Below are 13,595 nucleotides of genomic sequence, written 5' to 3' on the forward strand. Positions count from 1 at the left end.
TTCTTAGCACCACATTTCGAAGAATTTAGTATAATGCATAATAAATAACAGATTTTATTTGCTCCTCATTAATTATTAATGACACAATTTATTAATTAGAAATAAAAGAAAGTGCTGTAAATAAATGTTGAGAACATATTCCTTTCCTAAAATTACATTTTTGTGACGACATAAGGTCGTTAAATCATTGGTTAAGCTACTGAAATCAATTTAGCAGCTGTGTTGTATTCTATCAGCAAGATAGGTGAATTTGATGGTCTAGTTCCCCTATACTCGAGCTAAAAATAGTGTATCATCTTTAATTTGCTGAAACTGCATTGACAAGATGCTGCAGTCACTGAAATTGTCACAAGTATACAGTACTCAACTACTAAGATTTGAAAGTCGCTGTTTTATTAACTATCTCAGCTGTATTGATATTTCTGCTATATTTGACACCAAAATCTGCCGACATTTTTCAAAATAAGATACAGACTTCTCATTCCAGGTATTCCTGACAAAAATTAAAGTGAGATGACATAGTGTGTTATACGTGACCTATGTTTCCAATTTCATTTTTGATTCAATCAAATGATTTGGAGGTTAAACACTTTCACTCCTGTCCTCAGCTGGCCGAAACTGTCAAAAATCTTAAGCCTTCGGTCAAATGGCATATTTCTTTCAGGACCTACTCACTAATCTGTGATGTCTTACAGCACCACAGTGAAGTAGTGGCAAAAACATGAGCTAGCTATGTAGGCACCACCTGTATGAACCAAGCACACCGTTGACACACAAACCATGTGACGACTGTTTGGTAGTAGTCATTTCTTTATGACGCTATCTGGATGAAGGAAAAAAGTTTCGTCCCCTCTCCCAGGTAACTCTTAAATGACCTGTTATTGCTGCCTTTTTCAACTTCATTTGGCCTGTTTTTGCACCCCCCACGTGCCTGCTTTCTTGGCGGAATCCTATCTTGACATAGCCTCAATACTGTCCTCGACATGGCCACTGGGAATGATTCACTGTCACGAAGATCATCGTGGAATGACCAATGTCACGAAGCCAAGAGATTGTGAGAAGAGATCATAAGGTCAGAAATGATAAAGGTGCAGTGAGCAGCAATGAAGTGGGTAGGAGTGCTGTCATTTAAGAGACGCAGACTGAGATCAGAAAGAAGCTGCCCAATCAAAAGGCTCCGGGCAGATGAAGTGTTACTTCCCCACAGAGGATGGTTTGCATTGAAATCCCCAAGTAGGAGCAAAGTGAGGGAGATGGATGGATGGATGGACTGAGGTGGTCATCTCAAGCAAAGACAGTGCCCTGCCTGGAGATAGACAAATGTCACAGATGGTGAATGCTGGGGTAGTTTGCACTTGCACTGCTGATGACTCCCAACTCTTGATCACAGATTCTTGTGTGTGGGCTTATTTGCTGAAGGCACGGGGATGGATGAAGACAGGACAGCCCTGGGACTCCCAGGCTGCAGCTGTCTCAGACACTGACCAGTGTTAGGCCTCTGATCTGTGAGTTTCCAAGGAGAGGGGTCCCAGAGGGAGTCTTATCATCTGTAGAAGCCAGAAAGAAATCTGCTTTGACAGCCAGCTGTGGAAATTGGTTCCCAAAAATGGTGCCACAAGAACCACAAGAGCTCTCGTTTGAAACATATTGAGGTGGTGGTGGTGGTGGTGGTGGTGGTGGGGAGGCACAGTGAGAGTGAGTTTTGCATTATTTGCATTATAATAGGTCATCGTGTTGAAGAGATGGAGGCATTCATATTTCGGCTTGCCTCAGTATGTAACAGGCTGTCAAAGGATTTATATTTTGTGTTTTCTTTTCTTTTTATAAATACTGCGCAAACTGGTAAAAGTGGAAGATTGTACTCAGTACAATTGACATACAAGGACAACCTTCGTAGAACAATCGCCACATTTTGAGTCTGCTGTGGAGCAGGATGACATAAAACGTAAGCATAAACATATGAAACATCTCATGGGTGACAGGACATAAGGTTTCCCATCATACCTATACATCGTAATGTTAACTTTTCCTGCGAGGGCATTTCCTTCAAAGGCTATGATGATAAATGTATCCCTTTGGTCATACAGCAGAGTCCCGCTAATCCGAACCCCGGTAATCTGAACATTCGGTTAATCCGAACATGAAAAAAACGTTAGTTTAAGTATGGAAAACTGTGTGGTAAACCACTGTAGATACACACTATTTTAATTTACACAGTACAGTAAACATGCATTAGAAAAATTGGCAAGGAAACATTAGGTTTAAACAATGAATAACAATGAAAGAAAAGCTGTCAAACTTACTAAAATACAGCAGACATTTTATCCCTACTTTTTAGATGACAAAAACTCAGTCATTGTTTTTTGGCGTAATGAAGACAGTCTGTTATATGACGCATAGTTGCACCATTGTCTCATAAACATCAAATCAGCAGGTGTAGCATTGGGTTGTTGCTCCAAATAATTTAGTGAAAGGTCAAAGGATTCTGCTGTCACTGTGTGGCATCAGCTCTCCTTTGTCCTTTGTCGCTTTCAGGCTCATCATCACTTCCGTCACAGCAGTCCAGTTCTTCCTGGTCTTGAGTCACAGCAGCAACTAAATCAGCATCAATAAGGTTGTCCACACATGCCCCATCAACTGTCATCCACTCATCTACATCTCCTTCACTAGCTTCTTCACGTCCAGGGATTGTATCATTTGTAGTAGATTTTCCTCTTCATTTTCAACTAGGTTGTCCTGAAATTCAAGAGATATATACAGTTTTCTCCACAATTTTCTCAGAGTATTTTCTGAAATATTCTGCCAGGCCTCTGCGGCCCAATAAACAACATCCTTCACATTGGTCTTTTTTATTTTGTCCACTGAAGGAATGCTATCATCTTGGATCAGCATTCTTAAAAATTGTTTTCTGTAATTCAGTTTTAATGTTTGCAGCACACCTGGCCCATCGGCTGTAGAAGTGGTGTAACATTCGGCAGCAAAAACTTCGCCACAATTTCTCCATCACATAATTCCTCAGTGCAGGGGTGAGATGGCAAGTTATCAATCAAAAGGATTGCACGGGGAGACAAATGACTTTCCTTAGAAAACCCTTCGAACAGGGGAACAAACTGGCCCTGAAACCATTCTTTGAACAGCTTACCATCCATCCATGCTTTTTTCTAGATGCGATAATATATGGGCAGGGACTTCATGTTGCAGTTTTTAAAAGCTGTGGTCCTAGCAGATTTGCCGACCAGCATTAAAGGCAGCTTGTGATCACCAGCAGCATTGCTGCACACTAATAGTCACACAATCTTTGCACATTTCAAAACCAGGAGCATTGTCTTCTGCTTTTGATGCCAGGCTTTTTGTTGGCAATGCCCGAAAATTAAGGCCAGTCCTGTCAGCGTTATAAATTTGTTGGGGGGGAATACTTTCACTCTCTTTTCACTTTTGCAGACTCACCCAAGTACTCCTTTGCTGCATCACACTCAGAAGAAAGCAGCTCTCCAGTAATTGTTAGCTGATGGATTCCATTACATTTTTTGAATCTGTACAACCAACCCGCAATCGCACTAAAAGACTCGTCACCATTCATGAACTTGTTCAGGTAAACAGCCTTCTCCTGAACCCGTGCTCCACTCAAAGGAGTTCCCCTTTCTCTTTCTTGGGTAAACCAAAGGAAAAGAGCTTCATCCACTTTATCGTACTGGGACTGTTTCAAAGTCTGCTGAATTTCTAGTGTTTTTCCTGAAGACATTGCACAGGACTGTTCAAGCTTCACTCGGTTCTTCTTCCAATCACAAATGGTTGCTTTACCAACACCCAGTTCTGTTGCCAGTTTAGATACATTCTCACCATTGGCTATCCACTTCAAAGCATTCAGTTTTTCTTTGAGAGTTAATGTTGTATGTTTCCATTTACTCATATGAAAATACATACACCACTACACCTGAACGAATACAATACAACTGTTACGTGTGCCAGCGATTGATAACTAACATAACCAAGCACTTTGTGAGCCAACTGGTAGTGCACTGTCCTGAGACACTACAAAGGTCTCAACAATGCACAACAACAAGGGCAGGGAGTGAGAGAGCCACTGTTCCCACACTTGTTCCCATTTGTTACCGTGGTGCACCTACTTATCTGCTTGGTATAATTCAATCTAGAAACTCTTCACCGTAATACCGGCTAATCCGAACAAATCAGTACTCCGAACAAGGTCCAGTCCCAATTAGTTCAGATTAACGGGACTCTACTGTACTTGGGACACTTTTCTACACATCTGACAAAAATTTGCACTTTGCTGTTCAAGATCAGCTCATAGCTCCTCACCTGTCAAGAATATAAGGTCCTGTGAAAAACAGCCCCTTGCGCCATACTCTTGTGGGATATTAGTCACTGGTGTCTCATCCAGTCATTCACATCCCTGAAGAGCAGCAGAGGAAGCTTTAATGGATAGTGATCAATTTTGCAGTTTGCCCCATGAGTCAACTTCTGCAAATTTGTCTTCTGTGTGTTCCACAAAGAACAGTCTGTTTTGTCACCATCAAAGTATCTCCATCTGTTCTAGTACACACCATGTATTGAGTTAAATGATTTGCTACCAGTCATCTGGATTGTCCCTTTTCCCGTGGAGTAGCCAGAGAAGGGAAAGCAGTGTGACTAGAGCTGTCTGCATTGAAATATGTAGATCTGAAATGGTAGAGAGCTTGGATCTGGGAATGTTAAAATAAAATGCTGGACCAAAATTTAAAAACTTTTCATAATATTTATTTGTCTTAAAAGTATTTTAACAGTGACCAAATAAACAAATCAAACCAGGTGTTGCAAAGCCACTAACACTGTTAGTAATTCCATTACTGAAAATTACACAACATTACAAAAAGTTTTAACATTCATACACATGACTTTCAGGTACAAGGAACAGTGAGAGAATCAGTGTTAACAAGTTGATAAGTTTCAAAACAATAAATAATTAAAGAACTTTAAATAAATGCAACTGATTAGAAATCACGCATTAATCAGTCCGCCAGCTTGAGCTACATCAGACATGGCTCCGTCCCTTCAAATCTAAAACACAGACATAGGTACATTCAAAATGCCATTACTAAAAATTGCATGCCGGAAGATCTTGCAAGGCCTTTACAATTTAACAATAAAAGTTTGCAAATCTCCACATAGCAAAACTGAATTTAAAGAATTACTGCAACAATTTAAAGGAAAAGCAAACAATCCAATATGACTGCCAGTTTTAACATAGGAGCCATTACATGAAACCATGTCACTAAAAAACTAATGAATGCAGAAATAGAACTTCCATGAAGCAATCAATATTAAAATATAATTCCTGTTTGCCCCCTTTTACAAACAGGCTTGAAAGAACTTAGACTTGTACTATGACAATGGAATGCTGATCCAGATTGTGGTCCAAGACTACTACAGCTGTTACTGTCCAAAACTAAGCAGCAAGCCGAGTTTCACTCAATGAAGAAGGGATTTCACTAATGCCAAGTCTTTTTTAGCTCTTCTGTTACAGGTCAGAAAAGTCCCCAACATTTTCTTGGTTCGACTGTGTTTGGCTTCAAGTAAATGCCAACAGCACAGCACCCACAACCAAGAAATGTGTTGATTCCGAAGACGCAAACCCGTGAGCATGAAGGCAGAGGGAAGCAATAACTCTCCAACTGTTGAATGCACATAGTTTCCACAGACACTGATAACATGAAAAATCAGGCCTCTTATCTTCAGTGAAAGAGCACAGTTAACTCTCCAGAACACCAGACAAAAACTGAGAACAAAGAGGAGCGCACATGCAATTAAGTGAACTCTGCAAGCAACTCTGCACCCTTTTGCGAGACGCCGACCAACCCTTTTGATTGGAAACAATGAACAGAGAAGTTTCATGAGTGGCAGAAATTAATTATAATGTGCACATGGCTCAATTCTCCTTTTAATTAATACAAGTGCAGTGCAGCATTCCAATTATCAGGCTGACTTATGTGTCCTAATCTTTTTCATAGTGGCTCAGTCTTTAATAAGAAAGTTAACTGGAGATAAAACTTTGATATCATGACACAGACCAACAAAGTGGCTGAACAACTTGGCAAAAAATTTCCGATTCCCCTACTAAGTACCCACAGAGCTTTCAAAAGAATTATGACACTGACTTAATGAGGTAGAGCACCCCTCTCCAGTGTTCAAGGCGAATATTGTTCTTGACTCCCAATTTGTCTGTAAAGGCCTTGGTAAATGATCAAGCAATTAACCAATTTCTTGGCTTTTAATTTGTTCAGACAAGTCCCATTAAAAGGAATGATTGTCTTGAACACTCCAAATGCACAGAATAAAATTATGATTGTACAATCAATAATGTCGGTCGGCTGCGGTAAAAAAAAAAAAAAAAACTATTTACTACTGTATTTTAAACACCCTATTTTCTTTCTCATGAATACGCAACCTGGCAAAACACAATCAAGAAGAAGAATATTGCTGCCTGTATAAAGGAAAAAGCATGTTGATTCATGGTTTAAAATGGTGCAAAACTCTAAAGTCGACCTCGAAACACACTATCTCATTACAGCCTTTCAGTGGCCCACAGTGATTCCTATCATGAGCTACCAATGCTAACATTACCTCTCTTCAATCTTTCTCATGGTAGTGGACATCTGTGCTCTAGATGACTTAATTGATGGCAGCGGAAACAAGTTCTGTTACCAGAAGCAAGCTGTTTTCCCTCATTACCACCAGATGAAGTGTTTTTAACACAAAATGATTCAAACTATAATTCATAAGTGCTGTGCTTTTCATCATTAAACTAAATTTTTCTATACCCACAAACACTTTATCTAAATCAACAAGAGTTTTTGGCTTGATAGTAAATAGTATGTGAGAACAGTCTGGCTGGTATATATCTCCTAAAATATTTTAACCACTTCCCGTTCAGTAACGAGAAGACAAAGTGCTCACAAGGCATTCAAATATCCTCATATATTGGTCAAGTTGCTAATGATTCTGAACACAATAAAAATGTTGATTGGCCAACTTATTTTTAACTCTGCTTGATATTTTTTCATTAGGAAGCGTTCACACAAGTTATCCAATGACTCACCCTTATCAAGGGCTTCAGAGTGAATCTGTTTATCTGTCAAGTTAATGGACATGTAAGTTGAATACTGCTGCATGGACAATTTTGTAACCAACATTTAACCACCAAAGGCCTATAATTCAACAGCTGATGTCAACCAACAACTTGTTAACGTTTTGTATTACCGGAAAATGTACAATAAGTAATTTGTTAAATTCTTTCCACCTGTCTCCACATTCACTATCCTCTAATCTAAATTCATAACCCTGAGTCTCTGTCAGGAGGATAACAATTGATTCTGTCCTGACCACTGGTATCTCACCAATTTAGTAACTACTGAATAGCTGAAACTTCCTGGCAGATTAAAACTGTGTGCCGGACTGAGACTCGAACTCAGGACCTTTGCCTTTCGCAGGCAAGTGCTCTACCAACTGAGCTACCCAAGCACGACTCACGCTCCGTCCTCACGACTTTACTTCCACCAGTACCTCATCTCCTATCTTCCAAACTTTACAGAAGCTCTCCTGCAAACCTTGCAGAACTAGCACTCCTGAAAGAAAGGATATAGCGGAGACATGGCTTAGCCACAGCCATGGCTAAGCCATATCTCCGCAATATCCTTTCTTTCAGGAGTGGTAGAGCACTTGCCCGCGAAAGGCAAAGGTCCCGAGTTTGAGTCTCGGTCCGGCACACAGTTTTAATCTGCCAGGAAGTTTCACATCAGCTCACACTCCGCTGTAGAGTGAAAATTTTCATACTGAATAGCTTTATGGCACAGCTGTTCAATAAGAGGAGCTTGACTGGGGTCCATATTCACAACCCACAAATCCTGAACACATTTACACAGGTTATTTAAATGCATCTGGTTTCTAAAGATCTGTGAATGCCATGGCGAGATTCCCTTCAAGAATTCCATAATTGCCTGCACATCGAAAAGCAAACTACTGCATACACTGCAGACGCCACCTACTTCAGTCTGCAGAACTAAGAAAGCAGAATCAAAGATCACCTAACAAATGGATAATGGTACTACAGTACTTTTATTACAAATTATCACAAAAAAGCCAGTTCTTAGTAAAAAAAAATCATGCAAGGAATACTCTGACAAGACTGCACACAGTATCTGCAGTGTGATTAAGGCTTGATATTAGCAAGATGTCTCCTGTTAGGAAGAATGTCAAATCCATAAATTTTGGTAAAAGCATTGCTAATGCAGAAAAGGTACCTCATCATGCATATCACAGAGGCTATTTACAGAGGAGTATCCACACATATTTACAGGAGTTATGAAGTTTCAATCTTATTGACAACCTCAAATAGTTCCTACAACAGAGATCAAGAGGTATGCAAATGTTTATACAACAAAAATGTGCAGTTACTTGTGAATAAGGTTTCTCACAACATACCATCATTTCTATGCAATGCAGAGTTATTGGCAGCTGAAATAGTTCGCACAACTGATATCACTTGTGCCAAGTGAGGATGCAAAAACTGTTAACACAACGGACAAATTTCTTTCTGAAGTTCAAGTTACTGAAGACAATACTCCTTCCAGTGAATGTGTGGAAAACCACCAGATGAAACAAAAATTATTCAATTCACGACCATCACAGAAGTTTTCCTTTTAAAGAAGTTACCAAAAGATTTCTCTCCTCACCCCTACAATAGTGTTAGAGGACTTATGCGCTGATGGCAAATTTGAAAGATAGTGAAATAATTTTGTATTCTGGTTTCTCAGAAAATTATGTCATCAAGTTTCAAAATGAAATAATGCATGCTCACTGGTGTTTTGAAATTGTCACATTACTCACAGCTGTGATATAATATTGCATCAGAGATGAACTTATGGCAGTTTCACAACTATGTTATATCTGATTCAACGAATCATCAGCAGTATGACAATGTTTTAAATGAGTTTCAGCAATGGGACCATAAGATTAAATTCAGTCATTACTGAAATGACAGAGCAACACATCAGTTCAAAAATATGGTAGATTCATTTCTGAGAACCTTCCATGCCATATGGGAGATTCGGGATTTTCAGCTGACTGGAGCTCCCATGTCACAGGCCAAAGATGCAGTTGATGGAACTGGAAGCGATATCAAGAGGATTGCATGGTTGAGCGTACTGCATGAAACAAACATGTTTATATTGAATACACATCAGTGGTTGTAAAGAGAATATTTGCAATTTGTATGCTGATAGAGAAGAAATTTTTTCACCTTACTGTTGGTTCTCGAATGATGGAAAGATGCACAGAAAGTGCCAGGAACATTAGTCTTGTACTATGTTAAGTACAATTATATACCTCACTACATCTACATTAGCTCAAATTAATCATTTACAAGAGGTGTCACCACATGAATGTATCATTATATGCATGGGAAATATCAATTCTGAGTCTAATACAGACATACATGATATCTCAGTTCTTATGCAATATGTAAATCATGAGACTGAGGAGAGTAATTTTGTGAGGGAAAGAAAAAGAAAGGGGAAAGAAACCACCTGGATCTAGTCTATTACGGCACCAAAAACTGTGGAACATTAATTATGTTCATCATTTTACCAACATCACTGAGTTAGGCAAGTTAAATTTAAACATAAAACTCAGGTAGACAATGACATCTTTTATTTTATTGCCCATCTAGTACCGTAGCACCTAATTGAGGAGCAAATCTTCAAGGTCATGGAACATGTCCGTACATGCAATAACAACATAAAAATAATAACAGATAAAATAAAAAGTTTATGAACCCAAAAATAGACAAGCCACAAGTTTCTGTAAATGCAATCAATAATATTACACAGGAATCAGCTTAATTTTTCAAGGAACTCCTCAACAGAATAGGAGGAGTGACCCATGCTGAAACTATTCAGCTTCGATTTGAAAGTGTGTGGATTAACTGCTGAGATTTATGAATTCTTGTGGTAGCTTATTTAAACATGGATGCAGCAGTACACTGCACACCTTTCTGCACAAGAGTCAAGGAAGTACAGTCCAAATGCAGACTGGATTTCTGTCTAGTATTAACTGAGTGAAAGCTGCTAATTCTCGAGAATAAGCCTAAGCTGATACTGTTGACAAACAACAGAAAAGAATACATATATTGAGAGGCCAATACCAGAATAACCATACTGGATGGTCCAGATGAATATGTTCTAGCTGAAGATGCATTTGTAGGGTATGTTTATCTGAAACAACACCTGGCAGCAAGTGTCAACTGATTTTTGTTGTTGAATTTTCTGAGAAATATATTAAGTAGTTTAAGTATCTGTTGTCATGTTTGATATTTAAAATCAATTTATCGGTGTAGTCTAATAAAGTGGGGGGATTCCATTGTCACGGGTGGGACAGTTGCACTACGTTTTTCAACAGTCAGGTGCTGATATAACATAAAGTATAAATAGAAATAAAGTAAAAATTGACTGGTTGCCTTACAAATAATTGTTTTACCTTCCCTTTAAATCTGAATGTCAGAAGTTTACAAATTGAGCTGTTATTCATCTTTAAAACTTTGTCACGGGTGGGACAGCAAATAGACGTAGCATTGAATAACTACCAACATTTTAGAAGAATTCTGTGATTTATGCACTTATTTTCTTTTTAAAATATTGAATTCACATTAATAAAACAATTCTCTACATAACATAATATCAATAAATATTAGATTAGTAATACTTACTTACAATAATTGCAATCAAAGACTGTCATGGGTGGGACAAGGAATTGTCACGGGTGGGACTCATGTGAAGTACAATCTTTTTTTTAATTTAAACTGATTTTATTATGTCAGTTAGCTATGAATCGGTAGGTAACATATACTTAGAGGGCACGTTAAGTTTTAATAACTTTGTAGAACATTTTTGTTGCTTATAAATAATATAAATTTTGGTATAGTATTGGTTTACAGTTCTGAGTACTTAATTATTTCACTTGAAGAATGTACCACTTTGAAAAAATACACTTGACCTCTCACCCACTTTTGAAAATGTCTAAATTGCCGGGAAACTCATAATATAAGGTGTTCCTAACATGTTTGACATTTGGATTCGGGAGAATAGCAAGAACTTGTTTAAACTCTATGTAGTATACATTCTGCTTGTCAGCTTTAAATACCTTTGCTGGGTCCCCAACAGATCGCATACACATAATCTGTATTTCCCCATTGTCTTCTACACTTCTCTGTGCAATTGCATCATATCTGTATGTAGTGGATTTCTTTCTTGAGGTTTGGAACTCGACTAAAATAAATGTTCCTGGCATGATTTGTTCCACAGCTGGTTCTGAACCTGTAACTTCTTGGGAATTGGGTGTCAACAGGACATAAGGATATGATTCCTCATCACTCATCTCAGAATCTGTGTAGATTACTGAATGTATGTTGGGCGAAAATGGGAAAACCTCCACTTTCTCTAAATCTGATTTTAGGAAAGTTCTACCACATACTAGGTTACAGGTATTGTAACCGTTGAAGTAATGCTTGCTGCGAATATCTTATTTTTTTAACAGTTTTCCAGCGACCATCCAGAAGGTCTCTGTTTTCATCAATATGATCTTTTGTCAGAAGAAGAAAGTTTATTCCAGAAACAGATGATTTGGCACAGTCTAAAAATTCCTATGTATTGCTGATGATGACTTTTCTTTGCTTAACTTTATTCCAAACAGCCCTTTTTGTTACAGCTCCAATGCCATTCGCTACACCTTTCCCATGTGAAATTTGCAAAAAAAAAAATCTCCAGACACTCCAAAGTCTTGCATCATGTAGCAAAGGTTGGAAATGGTGAATTTGTTCTTATATTGACCTGCGCAACCATCAGAAAAAATTCGTATCGAGGTCAAATTGGGAAGCTCTTGTTTCAGCTTACTTATTATACTCTTCAAACATGCATAAACTGAGTACTTGTCGTGACACAGTACATCGCTCACAATTGCAAATGACTGTAGCCCTGTTTTCATCCAAACACAAATAGTGACCACTAATCTGTGTATGACTCCAGTGGGCACTTTGTATCTCATCTTGTGCCAGTGCTACATAGTTTTCTGCAAAATCTATTTGCAATATCACTTCATCATCACTAACTGTTGCTTTCACAGTCTTGAAAGCTCCAGATCGCATCCTTTTGCCAAAGAAGTGCTCCTTGAATGTTTTTAGTTGAGACTGAAGTTCAGAGAGAGCTTCACAGTGTTCCACAGGTAGTAGTCTGTTTAGGGTGACACTCATGTTCGGTCCATTTTCTCCAAGATATTATGTCACACAAATCAAACTTTCCATCTATTAATGTGTATAAATTCATGATGCATTTCTTGCATTGACTTGTCATGCATATTTCACTTTCTACATCACAGCAAACAAGATTCATAAGGTGAGTGTGAGTAGCAGGGAAACTAGCTATTTCTTTGTGAATGGCTTCAATGATGGAGTTGAAGCTAGCATGATATCTGCACACACATACATTGTGAGGCATTTGAGACGTTAGAACAACATTTTTAGGCCGCAACTCGTAGAATTTTGAAATCTTGATATCAATATCTGGATTGTCTTGCTTAAAAAGAAAAAATGCTTCCTTAACTGTCATATTCATGTGACGTTTCTGCAAGCTAACTCTTTTCCCAGTTTCATGGTCTACAATAGACTTTACATCCTTTATACCAGGTGTCTGCCTGCTGATTTCATCATTCGTGAAAAATTTTGTATTTTGAGCAGATTATCACCTGTAAGTTTACGAGATGCTTTCTTCACTACTGGGAAAATCTGCTTTACTACCTTTTTAGGTAAGCTTTCACTTACAAGCTTTTTTACTACTGCTGATTTTTTGAGGGGCTTGAAGGAAGCACCTTCTTTACCCGAGAAACAGCTTTGCCAAGAGACTGAGGACATTTATATGATCCTAACTGGGAAATACAGGTCTCAGATTGATCTTTAATTAATACGGATTTTAGTTTAAGTCTGTACTTCCTTTTTCTTTCAGCTTCCTTCTTTCGATATTCTAATAAAGATTTTTCACCGGAGAATACCTTCATCTTCATATTTTCCCTTCTTTTATCCCGCTCTCTTTCTTTTTCTTTATGGACATTGTACTTGCTGGTATCTTTCTTCAGTTTTTCGCGAAGTTTTCTCATACACTCTGCTGATGTTTTCCCCATTTTCTGAATAAACAGTAAGTTTTTATTTATTGTAAACCATCAAAGCACTTGTTATATCAACCAATTTAACTTAACAATAACAAGAAGTGTCAAACGGTTTAGATTTGAGTAACATCAAAAACCTGTCACGGGTGGGACACAATTTCTTTTAACATTTATAAATGATCATTTACAACTTAGAAGGTGCCTTATGGTTCGTTGGATGTTTTTATTTGTTTTTCTTACTTCTAACTTAAAATGCATAGAATTACTATAATTGCTGAGTTAGAAGGTAAACTTTTTCATGTTTTTTTGTCACGGGTGGGACACTAAATACATAGTAACTTTTTTGAATTAGCTACATACTTAATAACTTACCTTTCTTTAAAAACTGA

General features: G+C 38.1%; 1 protein-coding gene across 1 annotated transcript in view; it reads right to left on the reverse strand.

Moving 5' to 3' along the window:
• LOC124607584 (EF-hand domain-containing family member B) overlaps positions 1–13,595 on the reverse strand; it is a 367,336-nt gene that overhangs the window by 352,227 nt on the left and 1,514 nt on the right. The gene's annotated exons all lie outside the window — the stretch shown is intronic.

This window comes from Schistocerca americana, chromosome 1 (genome assembly GCF_021461395.2).
Source record: "Schistocerca americana isolate TAMUIC-IGC-003095 chromosome 1, iqSchAmer2.1, whole genome shotgun sequence".
NCBI classification, from domain to species: Eukaryota; Metazoa; Arthropoda; class Insecta; order Orthoptera; family Acrididae; genus Schistocerca; species Schistocerca americana.